General features: G+C 35.8%; 1 pseudogene; it reads right to left on the reverse strand.

Annotated features, from left to right (window-relative positions):
* Positions 1-233: 233 nt before the first annotated feature.
* LOC110203180 (ruvB-like 1 pseudogene) lies at positions 234-1208 on the reverse strand (annotated as a pseudogene).
* Positions 1209-22872: the final 21664 nt, after the last annotated feature.

The raw sequence follows: 22872 nt of genomic DNA on the forward strand, positions 1-22872 counted from the left end.
GGCTGAAGGCTTATAATCATAGAAAAGTTAATTGATTTCTTCAACCTGTCCCTTCTCAATACTGTCTTTTCCATTGATCTTGGCCAATAGTTTGTCTGGGGTCAGGAGCTGCATTGAGTATCTTAATGTTGTCTTGGTACCAATTTTTCCCAAGTGGTTCAATGTGTCCTCACTGATGTTAATCCTATTTGTCTGGGGGTTAGTTTTTATTATTATTATTATTATTATATGTTTTACTTCTTGTCAAAGAACAACATGCCAGGAACCAACTCAGCTATGCTTTGGTCAATGTACTTGTTTACCATCTTGTTAATCTCTGCTTGTAGCTTGTCTGTGATTTCAGTCTTCTTTGGCTTCATCAATTGGCCCATTATGCAAAGGTCATCCTGCCCATCCTGGTGCTTACCATTGGCAATATCCAAATCATACAGGGTTACATCCTGAATCCTCTCTCTCTCTCTCTCTCTCTCTCTCTCTCTCTCTCTCTCTCTCTCTCTCTCTCTCTCTCTCATAACTTTTGGTAAGAGAACATATTCTTCTGCTTCAAGGTCATATTTGGTAGCATATTTATTAGCATAGGTATTTTACCTGCCTTGCCCCTATACTGCACTACTTTTGTTTCTATGTAAATCACTTTTCCACCTTCCACTCACTCTTTCTGCAAACTTTGAAAGATGTTGGGGTCCAATTTCAACTGTTTGGTTTCTTTTGCTGTTTAAAGACATATAATCATATGGCTGATGGTCTTGCCATATACTCCCATAAGGTTTTCAGTCTCATATGGAGTTAGTTTTGTGACTTCACTTTCATTAACTTCCTTGGTCTCCTTCTTTCCTAGAACAATTGCCCTTCTCAAGCTTTTCATCAGGACTTCTATCTTCTTAATTTCTGCAGAGCAGAATTCACTTCCCACTATGGGACAGAAGGAGGGCTTACTACCCAACTCTTGGAGCAACACCCAGGACTAGAGCTCTTTTGCCAGTTCCAAAAAGTCCTGCCATCAGAACAGCTCTCCTATCCATTTTGTTTAATTTTGATTAATTCTACTATCATGCCACATACCTTGTAGGTATTTTTCTGCCCCATAAGCCCTCACAAGCTGCTTGCTTGACCAGGCCACCCTTGTCTAGTACTAGCCCCTTCAAGTGTCTGGGCAAGGTAATGATCCACTGGGTCTTCAGGGTGTTTTTCACCTTCTTGATCTTCATCTTTCATCTGAGAAGGAGTACAATCAACCAACAAGGTGTACTGGCAAACTTTGTGCCAGATGTATACATTAAGGGCTTGTAAAAACTTTCCCTCCCAAAGCTCCAAATTGCAGGAGAAACAAACCTATAATGCTTCAAACATGCACATACTTGTCACAAGAGAAATATGTATTTATAATATGATATGGCAATTATTTGATGCTTAATGAAGGATATTTAGTTCAGACCCTTTGGAGCATATTGAGACCTACCAAGGGGCTTCCATTAAGAGACAATACATAGTTTAATCCTAGAAAGAAGAGAGAGATTTTTTAAAACTAATTACTTGTAATCTCCACTTACTTCACACAGGGCTTGACAATGGGACATAGGAGATGAGAGAGTAAAGAGTTGAGAATTATTTTTAGGTTGTGTGTCTGAATGAAAGGGGGAATGTGGTACCCTCAATAGTGATAGGGAGTTTAGAAAGAGGGGAGGGCTTAAGGCTAATTAAGAGGAGTGAAACTTTGGACATGTAGAGTTTAGATGTCTGTGGAATATCCAGTTGTCTCCTCAAAGAACTTGAATAAGCACCTTAACAATCAGAACTGGTTTATTTTGTCTTTAATAGTAGGCTCATAGTAGATCTAGAGCTGGAAGAGTCTTGAAGGCAGTGTAGTTCAATCCATTCAGTCTTCCCCTTCCAAACTGATTTTTTTTTCTGACTAGGTAAAAGAGGCCATGTTTTGATTCATTTTTTTACTTAGCCTTAATCACTGAATGTACATTGCCTCAGACAAACTGAGACCTGGGAAAGACCTTAGCTTAAAAAAGGTCAAGGTCTCCCACTGCATCCAGGGCTATCTCTAGGCATCTTGATCTATACATTGCCACTGGACCCAGATAGCTATGGAAGAGAGAATGAGGCTTGTGTCTTTACACAGCCCTGCCTCATTTAAATTCAATTCACTTGCAACTCATGACATCATCTTCTCAATGTTAGAGTACTCTTCCAGAATGAAGGACAAACAACAACAACAATGACAACAACAACAAAAACAGCAATGGAGGAGTAAACTGAGACACAGTGAAGTTAAGTGACTTGCCCGAGGTCATTTTGATAGTAAATATCATAGGTTGCATTTGAACCTATGACCTCTGACTCCAGAGCCTTCATATTCCTAGTTTTTAGGACAGCATCTGGCACATAGTAGATTAAAAGTAAATGATTGATTCTCTCCATCTGGCCTATCACTGGATTTTTTTTTCTTACTCTCCCTTCTACTTATAAAGAAGTGTTTCCAAAGTAAGTGAGAGACCTGTCAATCAAAAGAAAATGAGGAAGGAATTAAGCATTTGCTCAAGAGCTAAGTGATGCAGTTGTGTGGTATGTATTGAAAGAGTAGTTTTAAATCTTCAAAGAAATAAAAAAAATGAAAACGGCATTCAAATGAGGTTTCCTGATTTTTTCTTTGATGTTAAATCTGATGAGGTAAATTGCTTTCAGAAGTTAAAATAGAGAGTTAAAGGTTATAATAATACCAATGCAAAAATAGTCCAGAGAGAAGAGAGGGAGAGTTAATTTAATTATCTCAATGATTTGTGGAGATATAATGACTCTATTAATATTAATTCTGTCATTATCATTCCCTGCTCTCTAAATGGTAAGTTGCCAACCTTTAACTTACTGGCAAAGACACAGAAATGTAAATAGGAAGCTCTACCTCCTCTTCTACACATATAAGCTGTTTGTGATTTCATGGGAGAAAAATTATAACAATTGTAGTGCTTGGAAATGAAAAATCTGTGGGATCTACAGGAAGCCAGAAAGGGAGACTTCATTCTTTCAAAGTTAAGCATTCAGTGGTGGCTTGAAAACCAGGCTATTGCTGGCTGCTGGGTGGTTGAGCAGAATTTTAAGGTCTGGACTTTTGGCTTCAGGTTTTTTGTTTTATCTACACAAAATAAATACACACAATACACTCATGGTAATGCCTGAAGAAGAATTAAAGGTTTAATCTCACCACCTTGATGGGAAGGTAATAATATTGTTAAAGGGCCAAGAAGCATGCTGTACTCCTTGCCCTTACTGGCTGAGACTCGAAAGGATGAATTGTTTATAAAGAAATGTGAGCCACTCTTGGCAGGTAATATGAAGATATACTTAGAGAATCAAGTTAAAAAACTTTAATAATAATAAACAACTTTAGCACAGCTGCAGGTTATAAAATAAACCTACATAAATTATCAGTATTTCTATATATTACCAACAGAGCCCAACAGCGAGAGATAGAGAAATTCCATTTGAAGTTACTGTAGACATTATAAAATATTTAGGAGTCTACATTCTGAAACAAGCATAGTAACTATATGAACACAATTACAAAACACTTTTCACACAAATAAAGCCAGATCTAAATAAGTGGAAAAAACATCAGTTGCTTATGGGTAGGCTGAGTTAATATAATAAAAGCTAATTTACTTATTTAGTGCCATACAATCAAACTACCAAATAATTATTTTATAGAGCTAGAAAAAATAATAACAAGATTCACCTGGAAGAACAAAAGGTCCAGAATACCAGAACTAATGAAAAGAAATGCAGAGGAAGGTGACCTAGCAATTCCACATATTAAATTGTATTATAAAGCAGCAATCATCAGAACTACTTGGTACTGGCTAAGAAATAGAGTGGTGGATCAGTGGAATAGGTTAGGTATGTAAGACATAGTAGTCAATGACTATAGTAATCTACTGTTTGATAAACCCAAAGACCCCAGCTTCTGGGAAAATAACTCACTATTTGACAAAAAACTCCTGGGAAAACTGGAAAAGAGTATGGTAGGAACTAGGCATAGACCAAAATCTTAAACCACATACCAAAATAAAGTCAAAATGGGTTCACGATTTATATCTAAAGGCTAATACTATAAACAAACTGGGAGAGCAAGCAATAGTTTACCTGTCAGATTTATGGAGAACAGAAGAATTTCTGTCCAAACAAGAGATAAAGAACATTATGATATGCAAAATGGATAATTTTGATTACATTAAATTGAAAAGTTCTTGCACAGACAAAGCCAATGCAACCAAGATTAGGAGAGGAGGGAAGCAGAAAACTGGGAAAGAATTTTTACAGCCAAGTCTCTGATGAAGGCCTCATTTCTAAAATATATAAAGAACTTAGTGAAATTTATAAGAATGCAAGTCATTCCCCAATTGATAAATGATCAAAGGATATGAACAGACAGTTCCCAGATGAAGAAATTAAAGCCATCTATAGTCATATGAAAAATGCTCTACATTACTACTGATTAGAGAAATACAAATCAAAATGACTCTGAGGTACCACATCACACTTATCAGACTGGCTAACACGACAAGACAGGAAAATGATAAATGTTGGAGAAGATGTGGGAAAATTGGAACACTAATACATTGTTGGTGGAGTTATGAACTGATCCAACCATTGTGGAGAGAAATTTGGAACTATGCCCAAAGGGGTATAAAAATATGCATACCCTTTGACCCAGCAATATCACTTCTAGAGCGGTATCCCAAAGAGATCATATAAATGGGAAAAGAACTCACATGGACAAAACTATTTATATGAGCTCTTTTTTGTGGTGGCAAAGAACTGGAAATGAGAGGATGCCTATTAATTGAGGAATGGCTGAACAAGTTGTGGTATATGAATGTATTGGAATACTATTATACTGTAAATGATGAGCAAGTGAACTTCAAAAAAACCTGGAAAAACTTGTATGGAACTGATGCTGAATGAAGTGAGCAGAACCGAGAGAACGTTGTAAACAATAACAACCGGCTTGTGTGATGACCAACTTTGATAGACAATCTTCTCAGCAATGCAAGGATCTAAGACATCTCCAAAAGTCTCATGATGGAAAATGCTATCCACATCCAGAGAAAGAACTGTGGATTTTGAATGCAGATTGAAAGCATACTATTCGCTCTTTTTTTCCCCTTCTGTTTTGTTTTGTTTCTTCTTTCTTGTGGTTCCTCCTATTGGTTCTAATTCTTCTTCACAATATGACTAACATGAAAATATGTTTAATAGGAATGTATATGTAGAGCTTATATCAGACTGCATGCTCTCTTGGGGAAAGAGCCAGGGAGAGGGTGAGAAAATTTAAAACTCAAAAGCTTATGGAAGTGATTGTTGAAAACTAAAAATAAATTAATTATTAAAAAAAAGAAATGTGAGCACAAAGAGCACTAAACTTTATTTTTAAAAAATGCCACAAATTTTAATGCAAAATATGATGCATTTGTGATCCTAAAATATTGGAGCTAGAACTTGAAGATCATCTAGTCCACAGGGTTTTTTTTATTTTAATTTATTTTTTATTTGTTTTGAATCATTCTTTTCTGTTTAAATATTGAGTTTCAAATTCTCTCCCTCCCTTGCACACTCACTAGAAGGCAAGCAATATGATTTTAATTATGCATGTGAAATCATGTAAAACATATTTCCATATTAGCTATATATATTTTTTAAAAACATGAAAAATAAAGTGAAAAAAATATTCTCCAATTTGCACTCAGAGTTCAACAGTTCTCTCTTTTTTTCATCATGAATCATTTGAAATCATCTTGGACAATTGAACTGATCAGACTAGCCAAGTCTTTGACAGTTTATCATCATTACCACATTGCTGCTACTGTGCACAATAATCTTCTGGTTCTTCTCACTTCACTTTTCATCAATTCATATAGTTCTTGCTAGGAAAAAACTTTTTAAAAATAACTTTTTGCCACAGAAAATCAGAAAAGCAATCCATTAAAGGAGGAAATAACATTATAACTTTGTGCATTGGCAATTTCATTTGGAAATAATTGATACAATGCAGAAGAAAATCATATTTCAAAGTTTTATTTGTTTACTGTATTTTGAATAGAGTGACTCTCCTAGTGTTTGGAAGATTATTTTTTTATGTGCCATTTAAATGTCGGCTATCAATTGGAATTCTAAACAGATACATACAATTAAATTCACAAGAATTTCCTTTTTATCCTATGAAGTTCCATTATGAAAATTACTAGGTGATACTTTCAAGCCTTAAAAGTTATATCTCTAAGCATTATATGCCTTTTTAAAAAGCATAAATTGCTATTCAAAATGAATCATAGTTTGTGTTTACCTGCTTATTTTAATCCCCACATTTGATGTAAGCCAAAGATTATAAACTTCCTGTCCATAGGAGGTAAAATTCTCAATACAAACATCAGCTGTGATAATTTCATGCACCAATAAAAGGAGGCACCCTGAGAAGACCCACATCATAAAATACAAAATAGAAAAGGGCCCTGAATTTCTTGGGTTTTGAGTCTATCAGAAGAAGATAATTAAACTTACAAGTTATTCTTTTCATAATGAAGCTAGAGCTATACTCTAAAAGAAAACACAAGATTTAAAATATGGGTAGGGGGTGTGGTGCCATATGGCAGCACCAACAAATTATACAAACAAATCAAAAACAAGCAGGACATGTTCCTCTTTTAGTTTGGTAACCATATGCGAGCTCCACAAGTGAGAGAAGTTCCATTCACATTGATTAAAACAGATTCTTTGACTTGGGGCCACCAATATGGCTTTTTCAAACAAAATCATGGAGACCTTGTAATATAGTTTTAATTGAGTCCATGTATGGGGTTGTACATGAAATGTTTATGCTGGCAGAGCTGCTTTTGAAGTTCTGTGCCTTTCTGAATCAAGAGGGAGAGTACAAGCATCATTATTACACTCATCAGTATCTCTAACATCAGAAAAATCAAATGACAAGCCCACCTAAGTGAACTCTGGGAAGGTGAATAGGGAAAATTGAACTAAAACTGGCCCCTGCCCTTGAGAAGTGTACAATTTAAGATTGACTTGATTGTCCTAGGGGAAAAAAAAAATAAAGCATAGACATCCAGCTGCATACACATTGAAAACATACATGAAGTGAAAGGAGAAACAATGAGTTAAACATGAAACATGGTTGTCTTGCCAGAGGCCATCAAAAGTTCCTCTGCCTTCTAACCTTTTGAACTCAGCGTTGTCATTTTCTTCCTGTGCAGGATTTAGTTTCACCAATTCTTTCTTGCTGACTTTCTATCACAACATTTCTCATGCCCCTTCCCTTTGAGGTTACCTGTTGGATTTATCCAAAGTATGTCAATGCCCCAAGGGATGTGAAATCTCATGGAGGCTTTCCTTTTCAACTGTGCATAACTCCCTGAAACCATATCTAATTAGTTGCCAGCTCCCGTGGCTGCTACTCACAAGCCATCTTTTGCATCTCATCGCTTTGCTGCATTCACACAGCTGCTACTTTAGTTAAAGCCCTCAACACCTCTTATCTAGGGTATTTTAATAGTCTCCTAGTTGGTCTCTTTTTATTTCTTACTCTCCTTCACATACTCTATGATTCAGTGACACCAGCCTCCTTACTGTATGTATTTTCACTGATTTTCCCTTATCCCTGGAATTGCCTTCATCTCTCTTCACCTCAGTCCCTGGGGCAATTCATTCAATCGCTCTACACCTCAGTTTACTCAACTATAAAATAAAATGATTCAAATAGATGACTTCCAACATTGTATTCTAACACATGTATTAAACATTTTAATTTAATACATTTTAAACCCCAAAACCTTTAGAATTGTTTATATGCATGCAGATTCAATTTCCTGGATATCTACTCACTTGACCTAATATGCTCCTAGTAACTTTTTTTTTAACTTCCTATTTTGAAGCAAGTAGCATGGGACATAGTGGACAGAAAGAGTTAAGACCTTAGAGTTAAGGAGACTTAGTTCTAAGTGCTACCTCTTGATCTCTGAAACATACCTGCACTGTGACCATGAACAAATCATTTCACTTCAGACTGCAAGTTACACATAAACTACTTTATAAAAGAAGTTTTTATTCTGATTGTTCTAATGATGAAACCACAGGCTCTGCACCACACACACACACACACACACACACACACACACACACACACAGAGACACACACACACACAAACACACACAATAAATAGTATAAAAGTGATAAGATATTAGTAATAGCATTTATATAGTGCTTTGTAAGTATTTCATTTGAACTATGGGAAGTAGGTGTTATTACCTAAATTTTACAAATGAGGAAACTGAGGAAGACAAAAGTTAATTAACTTGCATATTGTCACCCAGTTAATAAGTGTCTGAGGCTGGGTTTGAACTTGTCTTTTTGATTGCAGGTCCAGAATTTCTATTCGTTGTGCCACCTCATTGGGTATATGATCATAGATGTAGGATCTGAGAGTCCCTCTCAATTACATTTTGTAGATAAATAACCTGGGACCCAGAGATTTTAAGTGTCATGTCTGAGATCACTTAGGCAGGATGTTCCTAAGATTATAGGAGGAGGATTGAATGAAGGTCTTCTAACTCCAGGACCAATGCTTATCCCACTGTACAACGGTGTCTCATTAATATGTCTTAAATCAACCAACCAATCAATCAGCAAGCATTTATTAAGTGCCTATTACATGAAGACACTTTACTAGGTACTAGAGATACAACTACAAAAGGTGAAGTAATCCTTGTTTTCAATAAGATTATGTTCTAATCGTGGAGACAACAAAGTACATGTATTTCTTGTTGTTCACTTATTTTAGTAGTGTTGGACTCTTTGTTACCTCATCTGGGGTTTTCTTGGTGGAGATACTGGAGTGGTTTGCCAATTCCTTCTCCAACAAAAATAAGTATATACAAAATAAATGTAAAGAAAATAAACACAAGGGAATCAAATGCAAGGTAGCTGGCAATTAGAAATTGGAAACATTAGGGAAAGCTTCATGTAAAAGGTGATTATTAGGCTGTCTTAAAACAAAAGAGGGAGAGGATTGTGGGAAGATGGAGGAGTAGGTCAAAAAATTCCAAGCTCTCAAGATTTCCCCCCACAAAAGAGATGAAATAGCTCCTGAGGGCAAACATAAAGCAGTAAAAATAAAAAAGTCGGGGCAGAACAGGAGTCCTCCTGGGACAATCTGAGAAGATGTGAAAAAAAGTTCTGTATTGAAGTTTGCTTCCTGTGAAGAGTAAAGACCTCCAGGCCAGGTCCTAAATTGGCTTGCAGGAAGCCCTAGGATTAGCTGGTTTGGGAGGCTGCCTTGGCTCCATATGTCATAGGAAAATTCCACCTCAGGATAGTGAGGGGTTTGGAGCATATGAGCTGGGGAAGATCAAAGGAATTTGTGCTGACAAGGAACATCAGACCAAGCTGTGCTGTGGAAATGTGATGGGGCTGACAAGAAACCAGCACATGCCCAGTGAGTGCAGAAGCACTGGGGCAGGGGCATCACTGGCTGTGGGCACTTACAGGAGGCTGGAGGTCTTAGTTTCAGTTCTTGGCCAGAGGGGAGAACTGAAGGAGGATCTGAGAGGCACCATCCCCCATCCTCCAGGACCAGAGGTGATTATAAAAACTAAGCTACTACAAATAAAAAAAATGCACAAAGAAGAAAGAATCCAACCATAGAGAGTTACTTTGGGAATAGCGAAGGTCAGGGTTTATCTTTAGAGGAGGATACTGAAGCAAAGAAACACTCTTATACCCCAAAGAGTAATGTTCAATGGTCACCTGCTCAAAAAGAATTTGTAGATCTTAAAAAATATAAAAATGAAATGAGAGGAAAAAATAAAAAAAAAGAACAATCCAATAAAAACAAGAAAAGATTATGAAAAAAATCAACTAATTAGAAAAGGAGATAAAGAATCTTGAGCAACAAAATGATTCCTTGAAAATCAGAACTGTGTAAGGGGAAGCCAGCAAAATTATAAGAGATAAAGAAATAATAAAACAAAACATAAAGAATTTAAAAAAATAAGAATAGAATGTGCAACATCTCATGATAAAAACAACTAATCTGGAGAACAGATCAAGAAGAGAAAACATGAGAATATTTGGAGCAACTGAAAGCTATGACCGAAAAAGGAATCTTGATACAGTAATACAAGAAATAATTAAAGAAAATTTTCCTGAAGCATTAAAACAAGAGGGGAAAGTAAAAATAAAAATAAAAATCTACCGATCACCACCTGAAAGAGATCCTGTAAGGAAAATCCATAGGAATATTATAGCCAAATTCAGAAAACTCTAGCTCAAGGATAAAATGTTACAAGCAACAACAACAACAAAAAAGACAATTTAAATATGGGGGTGCCACAAATAGAATCACATAAGTGCTAACAGTGGCAACACTAAAAGACCACAGGTCTTTAGTTAGTGTATATTAAAGATCAAAAATAACTGGCCTTCCAGCCAAAAATAACATACCCAGCAAAGGTAAGCATAATCCTGAATGAAAAAAAAATGGATGTTTAATGAACTGTCAAACTTTCAAGACTTTGTTAAAAAAACAAAAAACCCCAAAACCTGAACTTAATAAAACATTTGACATAGAAGAACCAAGACAAATACAAGGTACATACCAAAGACTAATTACAAGGGACTCAATAAGGAGAGACTTTTTGCTTTTTTTGTATATAAAATGTGTGTCTAAGGCTGTTATTGGTAATTGGGTAGTTCATAAGAAAGATTGGGGTAGATCTGAGCATGACGTGACTTCAAAAAGTAAAAATGTTTAGGAACTGCTAGAAAAGAGTAATTATTGTATACAAATGAGGTGTGAGAGGAAGAACCGACACAGAGGAATTAGATGGGGGAGGAGAACTATTAGTTCTGGAAACCAACTTTCATTGGGAATGGGGTCAAGAGGGAGCAATACATACATATCTAGAAGAGTATAAAAATCTTCCAAATTTAGTGAAAAATAAAATGCTAAGGGGATAAGGAGTGAGGAGAGGATAAGGGACAGATCTCTATAGGGCAGGGAGAGAAAATATGTCAAAGGGGGTATAGAAAGGTGTTTAGATTTATGGGAATGAGAGGGATCCTCAGAGGGAGGGTAGGTTAAGTAATAGGAGGGCAAGCTGGAAGAACAAAGTAGAGTAGAGGAGTTAGGAGGGATAGGAAATAAGAGATATTCACAAACATAAAAACAAAGATCAGAAGCACAATTTGTTAGAGAATGTATATATCTATGTATGGATTTGTATATGTATGTATGAGTGTGTATGGATATGTGTATCTATATATCTATACATAGATATATCTGTGCTTTATTATAGCCCTCTGGGGGGAGAAAAGGGGAAAAAAGAACAAAGTAAAAAGTGCACAGCAGAGAATAAAAGAAAACTAACAAGGAAATAAGGAAAAGATGGACAGCTCTCAACACAATGCATAGTATTTATTATATAGGCTTTCTTGAAATGGAAATTTATTGCTATATATTTTGAATCCTCTCCTACTTTCTGCTGTGCACATGACATCCTTTTTTTATTCTCTTATTTTATATTTAAGTTTTGATATTTAAGCTTATAATGTTTCTTTTTTTCTTATTGTTTATTTGTTTCAATAATAAAAAAAAAATTGAAAAAAAGAAATGAGGGAATTTATTCCAGATATGTGGAAAAGCCAGTACAAAGTGAAAAAAGATGACATGGAGTGGCACATATGAGGAATAGCTGGAAAGTCAGTTTATCTGGACCATCAAGTGTGAGAAGGAGGGTAATGTGTAATGAGGAGGGAAAGATAGGTTGGGGCTAGGTTGTGAAGGACATTAAAAGTTTAACACAGTTTATGTTTTACCCTGGAAGAAATATTTTATCCTAGAGCCCCTGGAGTTTACTGAATAAGAGAGTGACATGGTCAGATATGTGAGCAAGGAAAATTACTCAAGATATTTGTTAAGCCATGAGAAGTCACCTAACAGAAAACTTGGTATGTATAAGGAAAGCTGCATTGGCTCTGGGTGACTGAAATATAGATCTGAGTTCATTCATTTCCCCCCCTTGTCTGTATGTTTCTTTATTCATTTAAGAAAATAAATTTTACCTACTATTCAATAGAAAAATAACAAATGGTTCATTGAGATTGATCTTAAAATTCACGCGAATTCACTTATAAAAGTGGATAGTGCCATTTAAATGTCTAAATAAATCGATGCGTGTCAGACAACTGAAATACATTTCTAAATAAAAAGCATCACATTTACCATCTAAAAAGTTATTTGAAATAGATTTAGCCTTTGGTAAAAATGCATTGATTTGAAATAATGTCCCTTTTGCCCAAAGACAAACACTTCAATAATGTTAGCTATGCTTGAAGGGGGGCATTAATGTACCTTCTAACCAACAAATAGGATAGCGTAGTCTAACAAAAAAATGTAGCCACTGTTTATAGATTTTTTTAAAAAATTGAAGTATTCTCTGAAGAGGAATCCCAAATATGCTTTCCTCTGTATAGTTTACTATCTACATCTCCAAACCTGACCTGAAAATTTATCATATTTATTATTTTTATTTTTAAATTTATGTGTGTATGCATAAATTTTGCTGGTGCCAAAAGCAATGCAAGTTAAACATTCATTATTCATTATTCTCCCCACACCATTTTTCCCTTCCTGTAAACATTACATAGGAGGCACTAACAACAGGCAAACCAACTTGAAATAATACTGTGAAAGTCCAGAAAGAAACAAACAAAATAGTTGATTTTGAAGACATAGTCTTTCACATTGTCTCTACTCTAGACCTGGGTTTGTCAAACTACAGCCTGTGGGCCAAATGTGTCCCACTGCCTGTTTTTGTATAGACTATGAGTTTTAAAATGTTTTTATATTTTTAAATTAAAATTTAAAATGTAAAAACCAATTTTAGCTCAAGAACTATACACTGTGCCACCTAGCTGCACCAAGAAGCAACTTTTTCTAAGACCTCTGTGAACTATCTCCTCCTCCCCTGGCCTAAAGATCACTGAGCCTGAGGACCTGGTGATATTTCTGCATCTATCTCTTCCCTGTCCTTCCCTGCTCTATTTTTGAGGTGTCATCTGGTATCACAGTTTGGTAGACAAGTGCTGCCCTTATGTACTTCTTTCAGAGCCCCTGCTTCTCTTGATGTATCACTAGCCTTGTGTGTCTTCAAGCAATCCAAACAATCTTTCTTTAAATATGCCAAAATAAAGATCTGTTGTTTTATATTTACTGTTTGGTTTAAGTCTTCTAGGATATCCCTTTAAAACCTCAGGACAGTAACCGCTGCATCAAACTAGAAAAAATACTTTTAATGCTATTTTAAAAATTATCAGACCTAAGGGCTATCTTAACGGCAATAACTATTCAAACAGAAGATACAGTCACTAAATAAAGAAAGGAAACTATAGGTGATGTGCACCCATTTTATTATTTTAATTTTTTTAATTGTGAACTTAAGCGTCAACAAACATGAACGTTTCCCAGAGAGAACAAAACAAGATATATTAAGACCATGTACTTCTGTTATGTGCCAATATTGAAAGAATATATTAAATTTAATACAAATACTCCATGGTTGTGTCTTCTCCTGCTTTTTCTTCTGCTTTATTCTTTGTTTTTAAATGTTTCATTGATGCTCATTTTTTCTTTCAATCTTTTTTTTTTTGGCATCACTTTCATTATCCACCTTCTGGTCCCCCACAACTGAAGCACTTTCTTGCAAGCAATAAGTATAGTCAAACAAAATAGCTTAACACATTGGCTATATCTATAAATTTATATTTTTAGATGAATACTTAATTTATCACCTCTGTCAAGAAGTGAAAAGTATGATTTATCATCAGTCTTTTGAAGTCATGAAATTATCATAACTGAAAATTGTTCATATTAATTTCCTTATGCAATATTATAGTCACTGTGTAAATCATTCTCCTGGTTCTTGCTCACTTCACACTGCCTTAGTTCATACAAATCTTTCCAGATTTCTCTGAATCCGTCTCTTTTTTCTTTCCTTAAAGTGCAATAATATTCCATTGCATTCAGTTATCATAACGTCTTCAGCCATTCCCCAAGTAATTAACTTTATTTTGCTTCCAGTTCTTGTCTACAAAAAAAAAAAGGAATTAATATAAATATATTTGTACACACAGATCCTTTTCCTGTATCTTTTATTCCTTTGCCGCAGCTTGGTAGTGGTATTTCCGGGTCAAAGGTTATGTACACTTTATTTTATATCCTAGAAGTCTGCTAAAGCTGTTAATTGTTTCAACTAGTTTTTTCGTTGATTTTCTAGGGTTCTCTAAGTACCATTTGCAAAGAACAGTAGTTTTGCTTCCTCATTTCTTTTCCCAATTTTCCTCCACTACTCTTACTTGATTTTAAAAATCATTATTTTTTTTTAACTTCTTCTAGGAATTCTTTTTCTTTGAGGTTTGCTTGTAGTTGTGCTCATGCCACTGTGTTTTTCTGAGTTTATGTCTTGATCGTCCCTGTCACTATAGTAGCTTTTTATGATCAAGTTCTTTGTTGCTGTTGTTGTTGTTGTTGGCTCCTTTTCCCAGTTATTTCTTTACTGTGAACTTTACTTAAAAATTGGGCTGTGCTAACCTGAGAGGTGGGACATTGTCTCAAGTTTCAGACTTTTTTGCTCTGCTATTTACACAGCTAGTTCTGTGGGTTTGTAAGTATTTGGTACTTCCAAGGTGGTGTGATTCAGTCAGAAGTGTTGTCACTCCTCTCCTAATCTGAGTTCTGGTCTTTACCCCAGAAAGGCTCCTGCTTCTTTGCAACTACAAATATTCCTCTCTGCCAGGGAATAATGATCTAGAAGTGGGTATGGGCAAAGAAATTGCCAAATAGCACCTGATCCTGTGCCTGGTGGTAGCACAGTGGTCCCCTACAATCTCTTTTTGACAAGTTATCCAATTCCCTTACCATATCTGGGTTGACTCACTAACCTGCTGTTGTTACTATCTCATCTGCTTCCAATACTCACCACTTGTGCTGTCACCATGTGTGCTGTGGGATCATCCCCCAGCTCAGTGTCATGGAAGTCTCTTCCAACCTTCTAAGTTGTCTTGGACTCAAAAAAATGTCTCACCCTGAACTTCTGCTGTCTACATCTCTTCAGAATTTGATTAGGTGCATTATTTTAAAGTTGTTTGGAAAGGAATGTTGAGAGAGTTTGGCTGAAATGCTCCTTCTACCTTGCCATCTTGGCCCCACTTTCAAAATTACTTTTTTTTTTTCATTTATCTATTTAATTGTTAAGATCATGATGGGCATTACCATCAGTCAGTGCATATCACCTGAGCCTTTTGATTGGAATAATTCACCAGCTGATTAATGTAGACAATTTGTTTCTCGAGTTAGCTCTTGCCAATGTTGTCCATGCCTATTTTAGCTAATGTCAACTGTCATGTTATTGTCTAGAGGTATAGCTAAGCAGATAGCATTTGGAGATATAATTTTGTTCCCCTACTTGGCAAGAGGGGAAAAAAGAGAAAAAACAGTAGCACATGACTAAGTCAAAGGAATAAAAGCAGTTCTCTCAATTCAGTTTTCTTCCTACTACAACATACTAAGATTATTCACAAAAGAACTAATTAGAATCAGAGATAGGTTCTGAATTTAGAGTCAGAGAATCATTCAAATCTATTGTCATCACTTTCCAAATCTCTGCCATTCACCACCTTTCTATTTCTTGCTCCATGACCTGAGACTTGTCTGTGGGAGTGAGAGTTGGGATAAGGATGCTACAGAATAATCCCATAGGTTAATGCTAGGGGAAACAGAGACCTTCTATGCAATTCTCAGAACACTAGAAGCCACAGTAGGAAATAGGACTAACTCAGTGACATTAGTATGATCTCTACCATCCTGGGGCCCACAGTAGAGACGGAACTTACCGCCAATAGGAGATAATACAAAGAGAGGAAGACAGGGTCTGGCTGAAGTCAAAACCTACAGTGGACCACTAGGAAACTGAAACAGAAATCAGTGATTGATGCAGAGGTTGAGGCTTAAAAAAATTAAGATCATCAATGGCAGAGTTCAGACTACTCTGAGACAGTAGGACCAAATAAGGCCCCATCCTATCCATCCAAGAGTGTCGGAAGGGATTGGTCTGAGCACATAGTGCCAAATCATGAACCAAAGCTAAAAAAAAAAGTGAATACTATGAACTAAAGGAAGTCAAAGAGGTAAATAAAGAATCAGAGTAACTACACCACAACAACTATAAATAGAAGCTCTGTGTGTGTGTGTGTGTGTGTGTGTATGAGAGAGAGAGAGAGAGAGAGAGAGAGAGAGAGAGAGAGAGAGAGAGGTTACAAGTACTATAAGTGTCTGTTAGAAATGAAGAAATTCTAAAAAGGGAAATTAAAAATGAAAGACTTTGAGAGGGAAATTTTTTTGAGAATAAATAACTTAGAGATGAAGGTAGAAAACCTTACTTAAGTAGTAAACTTCTTGGAAAACAGAATGGAGAAGTCAAATTTTAATGACTATGAAACAACAAGAAATATTTGAACAAAATGAAAAGATTGAAAAACTAGTAGATATTTGAGGTTACTTTCTTAGACAAGGTAAGTATGGGACACTTACATCACAGAAGCTATCTGTTCAAAGACAAAAAGTGTTAATTACGACCTTCTCAACATATAATAGGACAGGGATTTCATTCCTCCTTGTTCAGAACATGAAATAGATTAGAAAACATGAAGAAAAAGCAGATTATTTATACAAGTAGTTAAAGAAGCAGTGATAAATACTGAATGAAATAAAACCTTCAAATATGCTGTTATTACAGCTTGAAACAATTGGAATGTAGAGAGAATTGTAAGCTAAAGCATTCAAATGTCTGTTGATGAATTTCTGGTGGGTGACAAAATTTAAATAGTTTCAAAGGTGATTTAATTTAAGATGGAATTTCCTTTGCTTACAAATATTGATCTAAGCAACTATGTGTAACCCTCCAACTTTAGATTATCCTTTGTACAGATATTTTCACAATTAGTTACATCATCTGAAGAATTAGACACGAAGGCATCATCTAGATTTAGCTAATTTTGTGATTTAGGGGAAAGACACCATGTTTGGAGTCAAAAGACCCGGATTTGGTCATCAGCTCTGGCATCTATTAACCATGTGACTGTGGGTTAATCTTGCAACCATTTTGGGCCTTAATTTCTTCCTTTAAAAATTGGAAAAAAAATATACATGCCCCATATAGTTCACAAGGCTGTTATGGAGATCAAATCAGCTTGTGTAAGATCTTAAAGGGCTAAATGAACATCAACTGCTATTGAAATAATATTACTATAGCCCACTTCTTTGACAACCACTAAAGTTGATGGAAAATGGCTGATTAAAGAGAAAAGAAAAAAAAACCATGTAAGGGAGAAAATTTTTGCCTATGAGAATAAAATGTGGAGGTAAATGATGAGTTGTCATTGGTAGTAGTGAATTCTAAACCCAAAAGGGTGTAATTTATTAAAAGCCTTAGTAATTTGCTTGGCACAAATTTAAAGTTAAAGATAGTTAATAAACCAGGACCTCAAATCAGCAAAGCTGTGAACTATATTAGACAATAACTTAGATAATAAATGAGGAGAGGAATAATTAAAAATTAATTGAAAGCATTTTTTTAAACTAAGGTGACTGATGATTTGAAGTGGCATGATGCTCTGTGCCTATTTGTGACCTTGCTGAAATGCTTAAATCCCACAAAGTTGTTTTCTTCTAGTTCTAAAACCTCTTCTGCTTTAGAAAGGACATAGGATTACAACCAAGAATCATCTACCCAGCAAAACTGAGTATAATCCTTCAGGGCAAGAAATGGTCATTCAGTGAAATAGAGGACTTTCAAGCATTCCTGATGAAAAGACCAGAGCTAAACAGAAAATTTGACTTTCAAATACAGGACTCCAGTGGAACATGAATTGGTAAACAGGAAAGAGAAATCATAAGAGACTTATTAAGATTGAACTGTTTACATTCCTGCATAGAAAGATGATATTTGTAACTCAGGAGAACTTTGTCAGTATTAGGGTAGTTGAAGGAAAAAAATTGTATGTATGTATATATGTAGATAGATAGATAGAGGACACAGGGTGAGTTGAAGATTAAGGGGTCATATCTGGAGAATAAAATTAAAGGATGAGAGAGGATGATACTCGGAGAAGAAAGGGAGAGGTAGAATGGGGTAAATTATCTCACAAAAAAAACAGAAAGGAAAAGTCTCTCACAGTGGAGGGGAAACAAGGGAAGGTGAGAGGGAATGAGGGAATCTTATTCTCATAAGATTTGGGTTAAGGAGAGAATAACATACACATTGAATTGGGTATGGAAATCTGTTTCACCCTACAGGAAAATGGGGGGAGAAGGGGACAAGAGAGCAGGGAGGTGATAGAGAGGAGGGCAGATTGGGAAAGAGGGTAATCAGAAGGAAATACTTCTGAGGAGGGACAGGGTCAAAAGAAAGAATAGAATAAATGGGAGGGCAGTATAGGATTAAGGGAAGTAGAGTTAGTTTTTCACAACATGTCTACTAAGGAAGTGTTTTGCATAACTGCACATGTACAACCTATACTGAGTTGCTTGCCTTTTCAATGACGATGGGTGGGGAGGGAGGAAGGGAGAAACACATGTTTTAAAAAAAATGTTTTCACATGCAACTGGGAAATAAGAAATACAGGAAATGGGGTACAGAAGTCTATTCTGCTCTACAGGAAAATAGAAGGGGAAGGGGATAAGAGAAGGGATGGGGGAGAGATAGAAGAGAAGGCAGACCAGTGGAAGGGGCATTCAGAATGCATGCCATCTTGGGGTGGGGGGGGGATGAGAAATTTGGAACTCAAAAACTTGTGGAAGTGAATACTGAAAACTAAAAATAAATAAATTTATATGAAAAAAATACAAGACTCAATGTTAACTAAACTAGACCATAAAACCTAAACAAATAAACAAACAAACAAAAAAAAACCCTGCTACCTGGGCTCAAATCATAGTTTTGTTTTATTTTGTTTTGTAATCCGGCACTGATGAACCTCTAAGAAATTCGCAATAAAATAGGTTAGTTGTTACACCTGAAGTTCAGTCTATAAGAGAAAGACATACCCTTTACTAAGATAAACTAGACAGCCTCATAAAATATTTAAAAGTTTTCTTATTGTTTTTAATCTCACTTAAGTCCTTTTCCAGCACGTCATCATGGTATTGATAGGCCTTGGGTTCACAAAGGCTATATATAACAGTGGAATGGTATTTTTTGGAAGTTTCTAACAAGCTGGAAAAGTTTTGAATAAGTTTCTGTCAGTGAACAATCTATCCGTGGTCCAAAGCTTAAGCTAAATAAGTTGAGAGGTTGATCATGTTTTGCCACAGATCTTTGAATTTATTTGATAACAATAACTCTTGGCACAGTGGATGAAGTGCTGGACTTGGGGTCAGGAAAACCTAAGTTTAAATTCAACCTCAGACACTAGTTGTGTAATATCGAGCAAGTCACTTAACCTCCATCTGCCTGTAAAATGAGGATAATAACAGCACCTATTTTCCAGGGTTGTTGTGAGAATAAAATGAGATAATATTTGTAAAGCACTTTGCAAATCTTAAAGCATTATATAAATACTGTTGTTATTAAGATCTGTTACCAAGCTATAGAAAGGTTATGATCCGTGGTTGTAGAAACAGCGCTGTTAAAATAATGGATCCTTGAAGTAGGTTGGTCCACAGATTTCTGAATGCTTAACAGAACTATGAAAATCATCATGGACCTTGAATGGAAATATTCTTTAATGGGTTAGGATTTTAATCAAAAAAATATTCAGTAGACCTGCAGAATTTTATGTCAGTGAAGTTTGTATAATGGGATGGGTTACAGGGTAAGAAAAATTCAGTTAAATTCAATTCAGTTAAAAACAACAGGACAGGGGCAGCTAGGTGACGCAGTGAATAGAACACCGGTGCTGAAGTCAGGAGAACCTGAGTTCAAATCTAGCCTCAGACCAAATACTTGACACTTACTAGCTCTGTGACCATGGGCAAGTCACTTAACCCCAATTGCCTACAAAAAAAAAATTAAAAGAAAATAAAAACAACAGGACACAAAAATAGACTCTGGAAGGGATATAAATATGAATAAGAGCTGACCTTCTGCCTGAAAGACGATTTGATTAATAGCAGCAGTTTCTATATTTTCTTGAGTGATAGTTGTTATTATTGCTGAGTTTTGATGTTTGCAGAGCACTCTATGTGTCACCTCACTGCATGCCCAGAGAAACCCCATGAGCTCAATGCTATTATTGTTTTATAGATGAAGAAACTGAGGTTCAGAGAAATGAAATGACTTGTTCAGGGTGACCCAGCTTGTAAGAATCCAGTGATGGGGTCATGGGAAAGGTTAAAAATCTGATCTTCCTAACTCCAACTGAAACACTTGATCTATTGAACCATGCTAACAATACCATATTGAGAAGTGATTTCTTCTCTGTCATTATCTTTAAGTTATGCCCTCAAATGCCCTCCAAAACATTGGATGTGCACAACTTACCTGGACTTCAGTGAGATGTTCTATCGTTTAGAAGTACCTTAAACATTGATTTAGTGCCTACTGGATGTTAAGCACTAAGCAAGGGACTGGTGAGGTTTCTTTATATCATTTTTCATTCAGTTATTGAATTGGACACCTTTACATAAAGCCACAGAACTACAGGCTTGGAAGGCATCTCAAGAGGCCCTTTGTTTCCAGGCAGACTGTTATTACAGACATATGGGTATCAATTTGATTTTAAAAGATGTGTTGAGGAGATTCCAGCATATATCCTCCCTTGACAGCATATTTTAAAATGGAAAAAGCTGTCAGAGATATGTTTCTCATACCTAAGCTACAGCAGTATCTTATCCTAAAACCCATTCATTTTAGGGTTTTTGGTTCCTGTCAGTGGACATAAGGAAGATCCTCTCTGTAATAACCTTTCATGCACTTAAGGCAGTTACTAAGACATTCCTCAGACTATTTTTCTGCAGCCTAAGTAATTTTGATTCTGTTAACCTTTATATTACAATAAAGTAAAGATGTTTTAGAATAGTTTAATCACATTAGTGAAAGATCCCTACCACATCGGGTCCTCAGCAGGGAAAGTCATGGTTAGTGGGCCTTGTATATGCCAAAGAGGTCAGGCATTAAGTGCTGTGCTATACTGAAGCCTTCCATCTGGCAGCTGCCTGGAGGAAAGGAAAGACAATTAAGATCATTACTGGTCAGTCTGGCCTGACATTGAGTACTAAAGCTGAGTTATTCCTTGAACATGTATGTCACATGTCCCACTGATAATGTAGAATACAAGGGTCTTAGTGTTCTAGCTAGGACTTGCTAAAAACTGAGCTTCCTATAAATCAGCAGTTATGATACATAGGAAGCTGTTAACTCTGTCAACCCAAGTGACCTGTAAAGCAGTCATGGAATTATGATGGTAAACCAACACACATGTACTTCATGTTAACAGGCATTCTGTCTGATTCTATGCTAATTTTAGTCTTAGAATAGGACAGATAGCAGCCATATGCATAGTTGTTCATTGATCAATGTATTTTTTTTTGGCTGTTTTGATTCAATCAGTGCTTAAAGTTAAATGACCACATGTTCTCAAGACATTCTGGGCAATGTGCATATCCCCATTCATTTCTCACCCATCATCCCCTCTTTCTTACTATATTTACTACACAATTCTCTCTCTCTCTCTCTCTCTCTCTCTCTCTCTCTCTCTCTCTCTCCATATATATATATAATATATATGATATATATAATATATATATTATATATATACATGTACATATATATAATATGTATATATATTTCAGCTTCAGTCTACTAAATTCCTACTTAAATGCTCCTTATGTCGTAGAGATAACTTTGGACTCAAGAAGGCTATGTCAATAGAGTCCAAAATATGACACGTCCTCCCAAGCTGGAAAGACTTTGAGTAGGGATCCAGTGATGGACTATGTATCTATCATACAAAGACCAGCCTAAGTGTAGAAATGCTTATCACCAGAGGTCCAGCCCCTAAGCAATGCGTTATTCCTCTAAACAATTTCCTGTCAGTAAAAATAGGAAAGGCTTTTAAGAACTGATAAACAATCCAATAAGCAGTCTAGGAGAAAAAATATGCAATGTAAAGAAAAATAACTTAGAAATATTTAAGAACATTGATTAATGTAATGACTAATTGTGATTCCAGAAGAATGATGATGAGCCACACTTCCCACATCCTGGCAGATACAAGTGGTGCCAGGTGCCAAATGAGACATAATTTTTTATATGTGACCAATATGTTAATTTGTTTTGCATGGTTCTTTTTATTTGTCACATAAGCGGTTTTTCTATATTTGAGGAGAGTGATTTGTAGGGATTGAGAAGGAATGGATGAGTAGTGATGTTGATGCCAAAGCAACCAAAAATAATTAAAAGAACATTAATTAAACATTAATGATATACAAAAGAGAGAGAGCAGAAGGAAGTTCAGAAGGGAGTAGAGACAAGCAGGACTAGTGTGTTACTGTTATGTTAAATGTAATGTATACTTTAAAAGAACAAACAATGTAGAACTTCACAGGTCCCTATGCAATACTTTCTCTATATAGTGAAGCATTCCTGTATGTTGATGTTTATTAGTTTGATAATAGAAGTGAAAATAAAATTAAAAGAGTGAGGCACAGCTGAAAAAGGAAGGGGAATGGAGGATAGAAAAAAGCAGCAAATACATTAACAGCAAAATGAGATATCATGAAGAAATGAGATATCTTGAAACTTACT

The sequence above is a fragment of the Phascolarctos cinereus genome, unplaced genomic scaffold (genome assembly GCF_003287225.1).
Source record: "Phascolarctos cinereus isolate Bilbo 61053 unplaced genomic scaffold, phaCin_HiC Scaffold_4;HRSCAF=312, whole genome shotgun sequence".
In the NCBI taxonomy this organism is placed as follows: domain Eukaryota; kingdom Metazoa; phylum Chordata; class Mammalia; order Diprotodontia; family Phascolarctidae; genus Phascolarctos; species Phascolarctos cinereus.